At 38.1% G+C, this 14,774-nt stretch overlaps 1 protein-coding gene across 2 annotated transcripts in view; it reads left to right on the top strand.

The window, feature by feature from the left end:
* The window catches only part of Col25a1 (collagen type XXV alpha 1 chain), a 442,307-nt gene that overhangs the window by 240,300 nt on the left and 187,233 nt on the right, over positions 1–14,774 (top strand). The gene's annotated exons all lie outside the window — the stretch shown is intronic.

Raw genomic sequence — 14,774 nt, 5'->3', positions numbered from 1 at the left:
GTAATATCCTGGATATCTCTTGTCTGACCCCAGAGTTTATTCTGTGCACTGTGCCTTTACAGTAGCAATGATCATTGGCCTTGAGATATTTTCTCATCCCAGATAGCCAGTTTGCTGCAGGATTCAAAGACTCCATATTGGCAACTTACCTAACAGGCCAGCATGGTCTGGGGAGAGGGGCTTAGCATATACTCATTTACTTGATTCAGAGGAAGCATTGGCTTCCAAATATCTTTTGCAGTCTTCCTGTCACGTTCAAGGATGGAACATAAATCACGGTCAGAAAGTCTTTGCTTCTGTAACTGACTTTCAGCTCTTGCTTAATGCTAGGCAGATGGCATACTCTGGGTCTAGGAGTCTTTACTCTTTGGCTTCCTATTTAAGCCTCTGTCTTTAAAACTAGAAATAAACCACTACTATCCAGGAAAAAAACCAGAGATTACAGCTAGAGTAGCATGTTCAAGACATTTTTGTGTAACATACATTTTTACCATGTGGAGAGATAGTCAAATCTCATTTCTGCCAGGGTACTAATATTTCTTCTTTGATTCTTTGAAAATTCAAGTAGCACTTGCTTTCTTAGCTATCTATTAGTCCAAATTTTCGACTTAAAGATTTCCATTGTCCTCGTGTTATTAAATATAGGAAAGAGAACTAGCATTATTAAATATACAGCAGGCTATAGCCTAGGCACTTTAGACATGTAATTTCATTTTGTTCTCAACAACCCTCTGATGTTATCATTCCAATAATGTTCAGTGGGAGAAAAGAGAGGAAAACAAAATATCAACTATGCTATCTTTACTAATACAGTGGATGTTACCATAGTACCTAGAATCCTATATCATATGGCCCTTGTAGGTTAAATATCTCTTAATGAAATCTGGTTGAGACTCTAATTTCTAAACCCTATCCATGACTTCTAAGAACTATCTGCTTTCTATTAAAATTTGCTTTGGAGGTACAAATTAAGTGACTTTATAACAAATTTCCATGATGTTTCTTATATCTGAGTAAATATGAATGAGTAAATAATGAACAATAGCAATATGATTAGATAGTTATTAACAACATATTTATATAAAGGCAGTATTCAATTATTGATGATTTTAATTTCTAGTGATCTTATTCCTCCTAATTTTAGCATCCTTTTAATTTTATGTATAGCTTTTCCTTCTCCTTGTTTTCTATGAACTGATATCTGTCAGTTTATATAATTTCATTTTTAGAAAAAAAATAATCTCCCCGATTTTGTGTCTTTTAAAATATCACTCAGCTATCTCCATGTTATGCTCTGAATATGAGGTGTCCCCTAAAACCCCGAAGCTCTTGCATTAATGCAGGGATGTTTGGAAATGAAATGATTGGGTAGTGAGAGCTGTAACCTAATAGATCTGTCCTAGTTTGACTGGGCTGACTGGGTGGTGACTATAGACCAGTGGGGTCTGACTTGAGGAGGTGGGTCATTGGGGGAGGGCTTTTGATGAGTTTGTCTTCCTGAGGCCCCTTCCCTTCCTCTCCCTGCTTCCTGACTACCATGAGGGGAACAGCTTCCCTTGGTAACACCCTTCCACCGATGTTCTGCCTCATCTTGGGTTCAGAGCAAAGGACTCTGTTGACCACAGACTGAACCTCTGAAACCATGAGCCCCCAATAAATTTTTCCTCCTCTAAGTTGTCCTTGTCAGGCATTTTTGGCCACAGCAAGGAAAAGCTAGCTTTTGTGGGGTAACTAACATACTCTCCAAATAAGATACTGGATACGGCATCAAGATATTGTTTGCCATTTTAATCACAAATGCTCTTGCCATCATTCTGTACTCTAAACATAAAGTCCCAAGGTCATCTGAAAAGTTGAATAATCTTGCTTCTTGGCATATAATTTATGGCAAGTAAATAAACTTCCTCAGGCCCTGAGCATGGGAGGCACTGTGGCTTCCTGTGAACAGAAGGATCATGAAGTGTCACTGAGGATCCTGATGTGATTCTCTTGTCATTCACTTTCTCATTATACAAAAGATGACATTAGGGCATGGCTCTGAAGGAACAAACAGCAACAGACTGGTTGTCCCAAGGGGAGGATGGCAGATCACATTGTCCCTCATTATCACAAAGAGTCAAGTCATCTGATTTTCTTCGCCCTCCCAATGTAATGGTCTCAAGTAAGATTAACAAATAAGACTTAACAAAAAAAAAAAAAAAAAGAAAGAAAGAAAGAAAGAAAAAAAGAAAATCATACATAATGATAAAATTTAGTTTAGCAACCTTGCATTTATATCTTCATTTGATATATTTTGGAAAGCTTGCATATGTCACTCTAGAATTATGTGTGGATATGTAATTATATGTTTCTCTTGTCAGTTTCCATATTCTTCCATGTTGAGATCATTTATAATTTAAAGCTTGAAATGCAACTTGCATTAGATCCCATGTATCAATTTTCTCTACAAGAAGCTATTCAACCTTGTCCATTTTGACAAAAACATGTTACTACCATAGGAGTCTCTGCTATAAATGGCTGCAATGGGCCACTTTTATGACAATATATGTAATTTTTTTAATGTGAGTAGCAAATACTTTTTTCTGTTTTCTTTCTCATAAAGGTAACAAGTATAAGCATGATGCTTTAAAGGACCCTATGCAGGCTTTTTGAGTGTCTAACTCAAATGTGACAACTGTTACTTGCAAAAATGATGATATGCCTGACCATTGTGTTCCTGACTATGAAATTGCACTCCTATTTTAGATATCTTTAGAATATATTCATATTGAAATAAGAAGTAAAGGGTTTGATAAAAAATTTACGAAATAACTTCAGTGTTTTCAGATGGAGCCAATTTTCTTCCTGTTCTGATTTTCAGAGTCAGGAGGGGGTGCAGTCCCTCTGTCCTTTTGTCCCAAAGGGAAGTACCATTGTACTATTCATGAGTCACAGAATCAAGCAAGTCCTATACATGCAGCTGGAAGGGAGTCAGGAGACCTTTTTTAACTGGCTGTTTTATTGGTATCAGTCTATCAAGCCCTATAATTATGCTTGACTGACAGAGATATGATGTTATTGTTGGTAGCAAGAACCCTCTGAGGTGTGAAACATGACGCCATTGCACAGCAGTTCCGTTCCATCCACCTTCCACAATTGTCAACTCGGTTTGAACCTTAGAATCTTGTTGACAGATGAATGAAGCAGACTCGGCCAAGTTAAGCTTACAGTGCTATTTCTGCCAATGTGGTAAATGAATTAGGAAGAGAAGTCTCCGTAGAATGTTCAGAAGAAACTCTGACATTTCTACTTCAAATTGAAAAAAAAGAAATCTATATGATTTTTAATAAAGTAAATCTTTTCCAGATATAACCACAATCGATAGCAACTACCTACCATATGTCACATTACCTACCAGTTCTCATTCCACCCCTGTGACCTAGAAATTTATTACACGTGTTTTACAGAGGAGGAAACTGAGGTTTGGGCTGTTTGAGTAATTTGATCAAACATGCACATCAAGCAGGAGGTAGGTCTGGAATTTGAACATAGGCTTATCTCTCTTAAAAGCTCACTGTCCCCATATTTCTACAAGAGGTTTTTCAACAGTAAGGTCTAAATGTTACCACCTATTTTGCAGTTATTTTATCCTCTATTGTGTATGGTTCATATCACACTCTCCTTAGTTGCTTGTAGATCTCACAACTTGTATGTGTTCTTTATTACTACCAGTTATTTAAAACTAACTTATGATGAATCATCTAATGGAAGCCAATCCTATAAAGTGTGACATTTGTCTCTTGAATCAAGAAACCTATTTTCTTGAAGTTTCTCATAAAAAGTTCCTATACTTACTTCTTTCTTATATTGCTGCTTAATCATGAAAATATTTTTGTTTCTCTTTTGACTCTTTGAATGGGTAGGGACTCTTCTCTTGTAATAATAGGGTACCGTTGTTGATGGAAAGAGCAAACGATCTGTCCTGTAGGAGGTAGTATCATTACAACATACCAAGATAGCAAGATAAATCCAATCACCAGGACAAGCTAAAGAAATGAAAAACTGGAGAATTAATATGTCATTGAAGGCTACTTGGGGATGAAATTATAATAGAATGACAATAGTCTATGGCAGGTTTTATTTGCCTTCTAGAATAGAGGGAGAAAAAAAGGAATATTATTATAAACCAACTACTGGGAGGTTCCCAGTATGTCATTTCTGTTCTTTTGAGTGGTTCAGGTGCCATTTTTGGTGAGGTCAATGTTTAGCAGTGATTTGCCTTAATTCTTCCTCTGCTATTGGTTCTGTAGATTGTATGCCAGGTTAAGAAGAACTTTAGAATTCTGAAAGTGGCAATGACAATTACTAAGTTTACATTTGAACTGTGATAAATTGAAGCATGTTGAAGTGGAAAAAGAAAAAAGAAAGAAGAGAAATAGATATGCAAGTTTAAATGTTATTTTTCTTTGCAACATTGGTTTTTGTTGTGGGGTATTTCTGAATACCATCTGTTTTAGAATAATTTAAATTGTTGTAGCAGACAAACATTGAGATGTTACTGGCTTACCACAATAAAGATTCATGTCTTATACATGGTTAGGGGCAATTCTCCTTTCAGGGACCCAGATGAATGGAGACTCGGCCAACATCAACATGTGGGTTCCAAGGGTCTCCTGGGCATGGACCTATAGCCATCAAATAGATAAGAGAGTAGAGGGTCAGAAGGGAGGGGTTTTTTTGAGCAAAAATATTGGAAACATACACTTTTTTGGTTTGTATCACTTCCAATCACATTCCTTTGAAGAGAGTCAAATCAGATTCCTATCTAACTTTTAGGGAGATATAGTTGTGAGCTCAGAAGAAAAGGTAAACAAATTAGGGAAATCTCTGATATCCTATCTGGAAATAATTTCTTAAGAATCCCCAGAGAGATGTATATAGATACATGACCTCTGTTACAATTTAAAGAATATTCATTAAAACTACTATCACTAGAAACCCAACTAGGAAAAAAAAAAAAAGAAGGAAGAGATTTAAAATAGAGAGCAAGCTGGACATGATGGCACATGCCTATAAACCCGGTGACTTAGTAGGCTGAGGCAGGAGGATTGCAAATTTGAGGACTACCTCAGCCTCAACAGTTTAATGAGACTCTCAGCATTTAGCGAGATCCTGTCTCAAAATTAAAATAAATAAATAAATAAAAAGGACTAGGGATGTTGCTCAGAGGGAAAGTACCCCTGGGTTCAGTTCCCAGTACCAAAAAACAAAACGAATAAGTTGAGGGATGGTTTATAAGCACAATGGGGGTTTAGCCCATCTTTTCTTATTGTTCCAGATCTGGAACATCTATAAAAATTTAAATATAGTACATATTATAATATTATAGTTATAATATTAATACATTAGCTCTATTTTGATGCACCTGTGTTGATTTCATTTAAATCTTTGCAAAATTGAAAACTTGGGATTTAATGGATTAATTCCAGGGGGTGAGACCAGGCCTGCCAGGTAACTTCATAAAGGCTTTTGATTTTAAACACTTTCCACATGTTTAAACACTAGTCCACATTGCTATGGCATTTTCTTCTGTTTCTCTGGCCACTGAATGGCTTCATGGCTTTTCATCGGTAACAGAATTAGGAACAAGGAAACCTCCTTAACTAGGAACAATACTGGTTATCTATGTTGTCTCATATTCCTGTTTGTTTCACACTGAAGTTTGATCTTTAATAAGGACTCTGTGATAAAAGGATGAGCACTTTTAGGTTCACTTTCATGAAATGTGAAGCGTGATCCCTGATGTTCTTATGGTGTGAAGTCAGGTGAAGAAATGCGGATGAAGAAATGCGGATGCAGGCTAATTTGTTTCCCTAAACGTAGACTGTCTCTGAGCGACTCAGTTAAGCAGGAGAGCAGCAGCATGGCTGGGGAAGAGCACTCATGCTAAAGGCCAAGGTGGAGGAGCAATGGGAAGAGAAAGATGATCAGGACAGTATCGCAGCTATTAAGGTGGGAAATAGAATGGGGTGGAAGAATGGTAGCAGGGCAGATGCAGAGGATGGGGCAGATTGAAGGGCGTTGATGAGGTCGAAATGGTGAGATGCACAGCTAGGTAGAGTAGTGAAGACGAGCGAGCAGTGGGGGTGACTCTTGAGTCCCTCTCAGGTGGAATCTGGGCCATGCCATTGGGACAGAGAATAAAGAAGCAAGAGCAGAGGAAGCAGGAGGTGGAGGTCTTCCACTGAGAAGGTATCAGGGAGACTTTCAGGATTTATACAGAGGATGGGAGGAGTGTCCCAGAGGAAGAGATTGAGGATGATTCTCCAATGAGGGCAAAGAAGGACACTGCAGAGGCAGAAACCCAAGAAAAGGAGACTTCTAGGGAGAAAAATAGATTTCAGTTTTGAATATTTGGGGTTTGAATTATTGGTAAGATATGGAGTAGAGATTCCAAGCTGTTCCCATTGTGACACAAATGAGTATGCACTGGGGGTTTTAGTCTCTTCACGCTGAGCTGCTGGCGTGGTTGGAGTGCTGGTGCTCCTGCAAAATGCCAAAGGAGTTTTTTTTTAAAAAGGATCAATGGGCTTCCTAATAAAAATGACCTTGGTGATTTTATCAGTCAGGATTGTCAAAGAAACACAACCAGTAGGAAACCTAAATATGTAGGGAGATTTATTTTATGAGATTGACTCACACAATTGTAATCCAAAATTTGTATGCAGGCCAGCTGGCTGGAAACTCGGGCAAGATTTCTCTGCTGAATCTTGAAGTAGAATTCCCTCTTCTCTAGGAAAAACCTCAGTTTTTGCTCACAAGCCCTTTCACTGGCTGGTTGTAGCCTACCCACATTATTGAGGGAAATCTACTCTACTTAGTCTACTGAGTATAAATGCTAATCACATCTACTAAATATCTTCCCAGCAGCATCTAGACTAGTGTTTGTCCAAACAGCTGGGCACCAGAGCCTAATCAACCTGACACAAAAAGTTAATAATCCTTCTACACTGATGTTTTAAAATAAACACCGCTTCAAACTCGGCTTTTTCAGATCCCTACTGAACATGACAGATGTACACTCACCCTTGTCCTATATTTCTTTCTTCTTCCCATTCTAAATCGTTTCCTCCTCCTTCCATTACCCCTTTCCATGATTTAGCTTTCATATTCCATGTGAATAACTTTGTAACTTTGGGGGTAAGATTATGCTTGTTTAACGTGACACCCATTCCTGGCTAACAGTAATGCAATTAGACGTTAGATGCCTAAACCGTTTCCTATTGATCATTTGACAACACAGCCCTATGAGGTAGGTGGGCAGAGAGCTTTGTTCTGTTTTACTTCACATAGCTGTTAGTAGAACTCAGAGAAGGGGAGTGATAGGCTTAAAGGACATAGATCCTGTTTTTGTTTGGATGTGATATATCCCCCAAAAGCTCCTGTGTTAATGCAGGAGTATTTGGAGGTAGAATGATTGGATTGTGAGAGCTATAATCCAACCAGTCCATCCTAGTTTGAATGTTCTACAGGCAGAGCTGGGTGCGGTGGCTCACGCCTATAATCTGAGTGGCTCAGGAGGCTGAGGCAGGAGGATCAAATCCAGCCTCAGCAAAAGCGAGGTGCTAAGCAATTCAGTGAGACCCTGTCTCAAAAATACAAAATAGGGTTGGAGGTGTGACTCAGTAGTTGAGTGATCCTGAGTTCAATCCCTGGTACCAAAAATAAAAAGGAAAAACTACAGGCAGGTGGGGCATGGCTGGAGAAGGTAGGTCACTGAGGGTATGCTCTGGAAGGTTTCGGTCCCTTCCCCTCTTCCCTCTTCTTCCCAGCCACCATGAAGTAAGTAGCGCTCTTCTGCCATGTCCTTCCACCATGATGCGCTGCCTCACCTTGGTCCCACAGCAATCGAGTCAGCCAACCATGACTAAATCCCTAGAAATATAAGCCAAAATAAACTTTTCCTCCTCTAAGTCGTTCTTGTCAGATATTTGGGCATGGTGACACAGAGCTGACTAGCCCAGATTCTAAATGGCAGGTAGGCAGAACATGAGCTCTGAATGCTTGTATCTGACCTTTCTGCAGCAAATAAATGCAGACGCACACTTCTGTGGGAACAGCTACAAGATGATCTATTTGACACATTTGAGGATGAAACATTTCCAGAAAACCCAGAATTTGAAACCTGTATTTAAGATAGAGTGGTTGGTGATGGCATTTCTGCTGCCCGGAGCCTGTATCAAGAGGGAGGATAAAGGACAGTCCTGGGGCAGTCGGGGGTGCCCAGGAACTGAGGGGTGCATCAGTCAGGAGGTCTGAGTCAGGCATCCTGGGCTGCAGACCAAGCCACAGAGGCGAGGGGCTGGCTCCTCCTGACTTCTTCCCCCCACAGTTCTCTCCTGGCTCTGGACCTGTCCCACCTCCCAGTGTTCTGTGGGCAAAGAGGAGAGAGTGGAGAAGGAAAAACTAGAGCATCCGCACCAAGTGGCTGAATCACCACTTCCTTCTATGAATATCCAAATGAAATCCATATTTGTGTAGCTAACCCACAGAAAAAGAAGGGGAGGGTTTGGCAGGCATAGTAGAAACCCAATCTGGAAACTACAAATTTAAAAACAATTATTTTAAATTTCATATCACAAACTTCCTTTTGGAGACTTCCGTTAACTACTTCTATGTTAGGCTATTCTTCTGGGAGTAGAAATATAAGCATTCCAGAGCTTTGTGCTGCCCAGGGCCCATGGATTTTATAGTGCACATGAAAGCATACTTGAGCCCTGTACTGCAGACATGGTCTTTTATTCTGATATATAATTTCATTCAACAGTAGTAGACACACATACTTGGTCTCTTGATTTGCAGTTTTGGGAACCATTTCAACTTGCTCCCTTCCAGAGAGCATTATTAACAACCAATTGGCATACAGTCTCAGGCTTTTTCACAGGTGAGAGTGGAAGTTGAAAGAGTGGATTAGAGAGTTCTCTGCAGGCACCCCAGATAATTTATCGCCCTTCTGTGGTAACGGCTGAATGTATATATCTTTCACCATATGTAGCCTTCCATTTAGACTTCTAATCAATGGTAAAGAATAAGAACTAGTTTTTAAAAACCATCCCTTGGAGTGGAACTAATCAGCTTGTGGTTTCCTTTCAGGTAGTCTGACCATTATCCAATATGCCCTATATATATCCTTGGGTAGGAAATGACCTAAACTTCCACTTCCAGTTGTGTGGATTATTTATCCTGACGCCCCCTCCACCTCCATCCAACCCTCTACTTTGCATATTAAAGTTAAGCCTCTAATCACTGAATCTCCATGTCTGGAAAGTTGATCTGGGAGTTGCCATTGCATACAAACTTACTTTGTACATTATATGGCAAGAGTTGAAAAGAAACTATTTTAGAATTCTCGTATTGTTTACTAGTTTGAAAGTCGTGTGAAAGATGAGGATTTATCCCTTTGCCTGACGAGATTCCCCTGGGTTTTATTTGTTAAGAATGTTATTTTCCCAGAGGAATTAGCTTCCCCTCTTTAGAGGGCGTAGAAATTCCCTTTTTAAACTTGAGTTTGGTGATGTTAATAGAGTTTAGAAGAGAGTTTGGAGAACGTAAATAAGCTGATGGCAATTTCAGATCGTTGGAACAAAATGAAAAATGGCTTGACCTTGTATCAAATATCATAATTTATAGGAAACTCACTACAGAGATTGTATATTTCTTATAATATGAAGTTTCCTATGTGCAGATATTTAATCAAAAACACAAGGCAAATGAATTTGAATTGGGAAACCACCTCCTATTCATCATTGTGAGGAGGGAAGGCTTTTATTTTGTCATTAAAAAGTATCCTTAAAAAAGTGGTCAATTTCTTTCATCCCTCTTTCATATCATACTTTATTTCAGAACTTTTCATACTTTCTAGAAACTCAGAAAACTAATTACTCCATTCTCTAGGTTTCTGTTAAAAATAAATTAAACAGAACGTTTTCATGCATGTAAATTATCACTGGAAATTGACCTTCCTTTTCTCTGTAGTGTTAGGTCTTCTTTCTCTTGCCCTAAAAATAGGGTGATCACCAAGAGGCAGCCTACTCTAGGACTTTCAATGATTTTAACACTCTTATAATGTCAGTAAATTAGGCTTCATGGGCCATAGAAGCATTCCTTTTGGGAAGAGTTTGGAAGCAGTCAGGGCGATGGGTTACATTAGGAGATTTCTTGTTCCGGGACTGGAAGTGAGCATCATTTCAAGTGTGAAGTATTTCCTCACTACATCCTGCTTTTGTTGACTGACAGCAGCTATGAAAGGTGGCATACTATTAAAATCAGCATGATGAATCTCTCGCAAAAGAACAGCTCTTAGTGCGGTATTTTCACCTTGCCTCACTCTGTACTGGCTAGGATTTTAAATACTTTAGCATACCAAGAGTGGTCTCTAAATGGTATCCTAAATTGCAGACCTTCAAAAAAAAATCTATTTTTTGATACTGGGGCTTGAACACGAAGGTGCTTTAACATTGAGCTAAACACTCAACACTTTTTATTTTGAAACAGGGTCTCACTAAGTTGCTGAGGGGCTTGTTAAGTTACTGAGGCTGGCCTCAAACTTGTGATCCTCCTGTCAGCCTCCTGAGTTGCAGGTTTATAGGTATGCACCATCGTGACTGGCAATCTTCAGAATTTTTACTTTATAACCAAAAATAGCTGAATGTTTGACATTATCCATTCATTTTATCTTATGGAGCTCTATAATATGGATTACTTATATAAAACTTTAGCTACTTATCCATATATGTATATATGTATATGTATAGTTATATATATTATATATAATATATATAATATATGTAGAAGTATATATAAATCATATATATAATTATATATGTATAAATTATATATATATAAAATTTATTATATATATAATGTGTAGATAGATAGATCTAGCCTATGGAATATTAACCCCATAGGGGAGTATTAAGTTTTAACATCTGACATGTGCAAACTTTTATTCTTAATAAATTTTAAAATAATGTATCTATAGAAATCAACCAAGATACTATCTCTTCAGTCAGAATGTTTGGTAGCTCAAACTTTTCTGTTAAGTGAGAAAAATAAAGTTTTAGAAGAATCTCTTCCTAAGATTTTAATCTTCAAACCATGGAAAGTCTGAGAATTCACAGAACACTAAAATTATAGTGTTTAGTAGTTGGGAATCTTAGAGATTGAATCCAAGTTATGTCTTCATTTTCTAAGTTAATGAACTGCAGATGAAGCTCAAGTGGAACTTTGAAGAGGGCCATTGCTACACCAACATAGAAGTATTTGGCAGTATTGACAAAGGACACAGTGAATAATGGTATTCAGTATGTTGCACCTAAATTAATTCATTTCTAAGGGAATATCTTTTAAAATGCTTCATATAGTAAAGAGTTCAATTCATCAAAGTCATTGTGTCACATCTGTTAGAAAGATTCATTTCTTGCTGAACTATAGCCAACAAATTTTCCAGAAATGACATTTTTCACAGCTTATTCTGTTCTCCTCATCCTGACACAAACGACATCACAAGTATGTCTTGAGTGACACTGAAGATAGATTAGAATAAGCATTCTGTTTGTGCATATGGAGGTTTCAGATCTTAAGAGAAGTGAATATTTGTAGGTCAAGATGTTTTTTGAGTTTCAGTTAGCCATGAACTATTTATTACATTTTTTGCTTCTTAAATACTTGTGGGGTTAAGGAGTAGAATAGCACTTTGGAAGGAATTTATTTCCTATTCTTTAAATAACATTCTTTAATTACTTGATTATCCTTTAATTACTTGATTTAGACTTCAAAATTGTGTCAATCTCTGGCTTTATCTTAATTTAAATGGCAATGGGGTTGAAAGAAGGTTGGGGAATTTACTTGTTGAATTGAGTTAAAATACTTGAATAACTTGGTAACTGATTTTGTTCCTTTTGGATTCAAATGTTATAATAGGGCATTATGTAAAATTGTGGATGTGTAACCGACGTGATTCTGCAATCTGCATTTGGGGTAAAAATTGGGAGTTCATAACCCACTTCAATCTAATGTATGAAATATGATATGTCAAGAGCTTTGTAATTTTGTGAACAACCAATAAAAAAATATTAATGTTTGTACACCTGTAAGATTCAAAATTTATTATGCAATGGCATAAGACTGAATAATATGTGTGTTTGGGGTAAAGGGTATTGCCATCAAAATACAATGGATTTTTTTCTACTAAGTTTAGAGAAAAACATGATTCTACAGAATCATTAAATGGGTTTAATATTTCTTCTTATTGCCTACTATGTGCTGTTCCTGAAAAGGAGGTGTTGAAAACAATTTAAACACCTTGACTTTTTTCTACATCAGAAAACAGGCACGTTAAAGTTTCATTCTTTGTGATATTCTTGGATCATAAAGCAAAGATGTTCCAAATCTATCAGTTCCTGAACAATTTTGAAAATCTGAATCATGGCTTATTTGAAATACTTAACCTCGCGGTGTCCTGGTTGGAAGTGCCTTACACTGCTCCCTCCAGGCATTGCAACAAAACTGTGTAAACAAGGGGACCAGATTCCACTGTACTATAGATGGCTCATGTGGGAATTTACACAGGAGCTCAAGGAGCCCGGAACTCTACTACACCTGCCCTCTGACATTGGTGAAAAATCCTCCCTCGTCTTAATGGCGGAACCAGGTCCCTTGACTGCCTTTGTGTGTAAGGAGTCTCCATATTGCTCATGTCCTAGTTCATGCTTCATGTCCCTGTACAGTCTTTGGAAGAGTTCACATGCATGTGTATATACGTGCATGTGTTCTGTGTGAACAGAGCTGAAACTTTCCCCTGAACTCTCCTTTCAAAAAAATAAAAAATAACATGATTGAGATTTGCATTTTGTCAAAAGCTTTGAAAAGATGGCTTTAGCAGACTTTATTTCTGAAGGTTTGTACTGCCTTTCTACCTTTAAGAAGGACCTGGTGGGCTAACCTGATTTACTTCATGCACACCAATTATTAATACAAATGTCCACCTTAGCCTACTTCCTTTCATTTATACAATTTCAGAGTGGGCCAGTCAGCCATGCCCCAGGTGGGAGATGAAGCCATTCGTGCATGCGGCCATGTGCTCCATTCTCTCCCCAGTAGACTCCTGAGCATGCTGTGGCTACAGGCCATGCAACACTTTCTTTTATCCCTTAGCAGTTATTTAGAATCATTCACAAAGAACCTGGGGAGCCTCATCAATAGAGGTAATTTAGCCAGTGGCTCTAAAAATGCTAAGCTACATTCTCTGTCTCAACCAAGAACATTTGTATTACAGAAGAAAAGAAATGTATTCAGAATACTCTCAGTAATATTACATTTTCTAATTCAATCCCAGCATCACTAATTATAATGTTCCCTGTTAAAAGAAAATGGTTTATTTTTCATTACAATCAATTCTTTTTTAATTAGGAGAGAATTTTAACTAGTTCTCACAATCTGATCCTCTGTTACAAGGTTTTCCAATCGCTTGGGAAGCATAGGAACAAAATAAGGAAATCTGAAAGAATTTATGAGTCTCTGTGTTGCCTGTGGCTGTAAGTCCCCCATTAAAGGGTCTAAACCTTATTTTTTTTCTTGTTTATCTAGCATCCCTGTGGTGCCTGACATTTAAGTAGTTGATATTGACTAAATACAAATGCATAAAAGGAGGAATTTTTACAGTAAGATGTTTATGATATGTTTCTCACTGCCCAAGGACTGTGTGGTATGACCTCATAGTTAGAAAAGTGTAGACTCCAGGATCTAACAGAACTGGGTGTCTGTAGCTCAGTTATTTCCACTGATTGTGTAATCTTGGGCAAGTCCCTCAATGTTTCTCTGAGTTTCCACAACGGTGAGGTGGGGCTCTACATGGCACCAACTGAAGTTCACAAAAAGCATTAGCACTGCCCCATGCTCGTTAGCCATTGAAGGAGCATGCAGCCTAGTAGGAGAGATGAGTCACCAAGGTCTGTAATTTCAGACAGATTGTAACGTCATGAAAGAATTGAGACAGTATCCGTGGATAGTCACAGGAAATGAAGTTCTCTGCCACAGGGGAGAAGGTGCAGCTTTGTGAAGGAGGTATAAGCCCCTCATCATGGATGAGATTTTGATAAGTGGAGTGAGCAGAAGGCCACTTGGGGTTGTGGGACAGAAGCAACAACGGTGTTCCAAAGGTCAGAAGCAGGTAGCAATTGGAGGGAGGTCACAGGGCTAACAGCCTCTCTAGAGGCTAGAGCCGAGGGCTTTGACTGCCAGGTCTAACTGCACCTTGATTTGATCCAAAGGAGATCCTTTGATGATGGAGGAAAAGTGAAGTTTTAAGACCTGGCCAGTCCATCCTGCTGGAGCTGCCTGAGGGCTCCAAGGACAAGAGTTCTTTCTCTGACATTTTGTCTGTGCTCTGTATACAGAGCTACTGTCATCCTGTAGTGTTGCGACTTGCTTGGTAAAGTTCCTTTGGCTTTATTACAGAAAAGGTAGGGATGAGTGATTCATGCAGTTTCTCTGATAACTCACCGTGAGCATGTCTAAAGGCAATATCTAAGAATTAAAAGGAAATTCAGAATATATTAAAAATTCCAAGTTTACATAAGTGGTTTTTGAGTCCTAATTGAATAAATATAATATCTTTTATTTTTTTATAAAATGTATTACTGAGACTAATTAAATATGAGGTAGAATCATAAAACAGTTGAAATAAATTAAAAAGCATGTTTTTAAAAAAACTGTTTAAGCATTATCAGTAAAAA

The sequence above is a fragment of the Urocitellus parryii genome, chromosome 10 (assembly GCF_045843805.1).
Source record: "Urocitellus parryii isolate mUroPar1 chromosome 10, mUroPar1.hap1, whole genome shotgun sequence".
NCBI lineage: Eukaryota > Metazoa > Chordata > Mammalia > Rodentia > Sciuridae > Urocitellus > Urocitellus parryii.
Note: the sequence above shows the minus strand (reverse complement) of the source record. Positions and strands in the feature narration are given on the sequence as shown.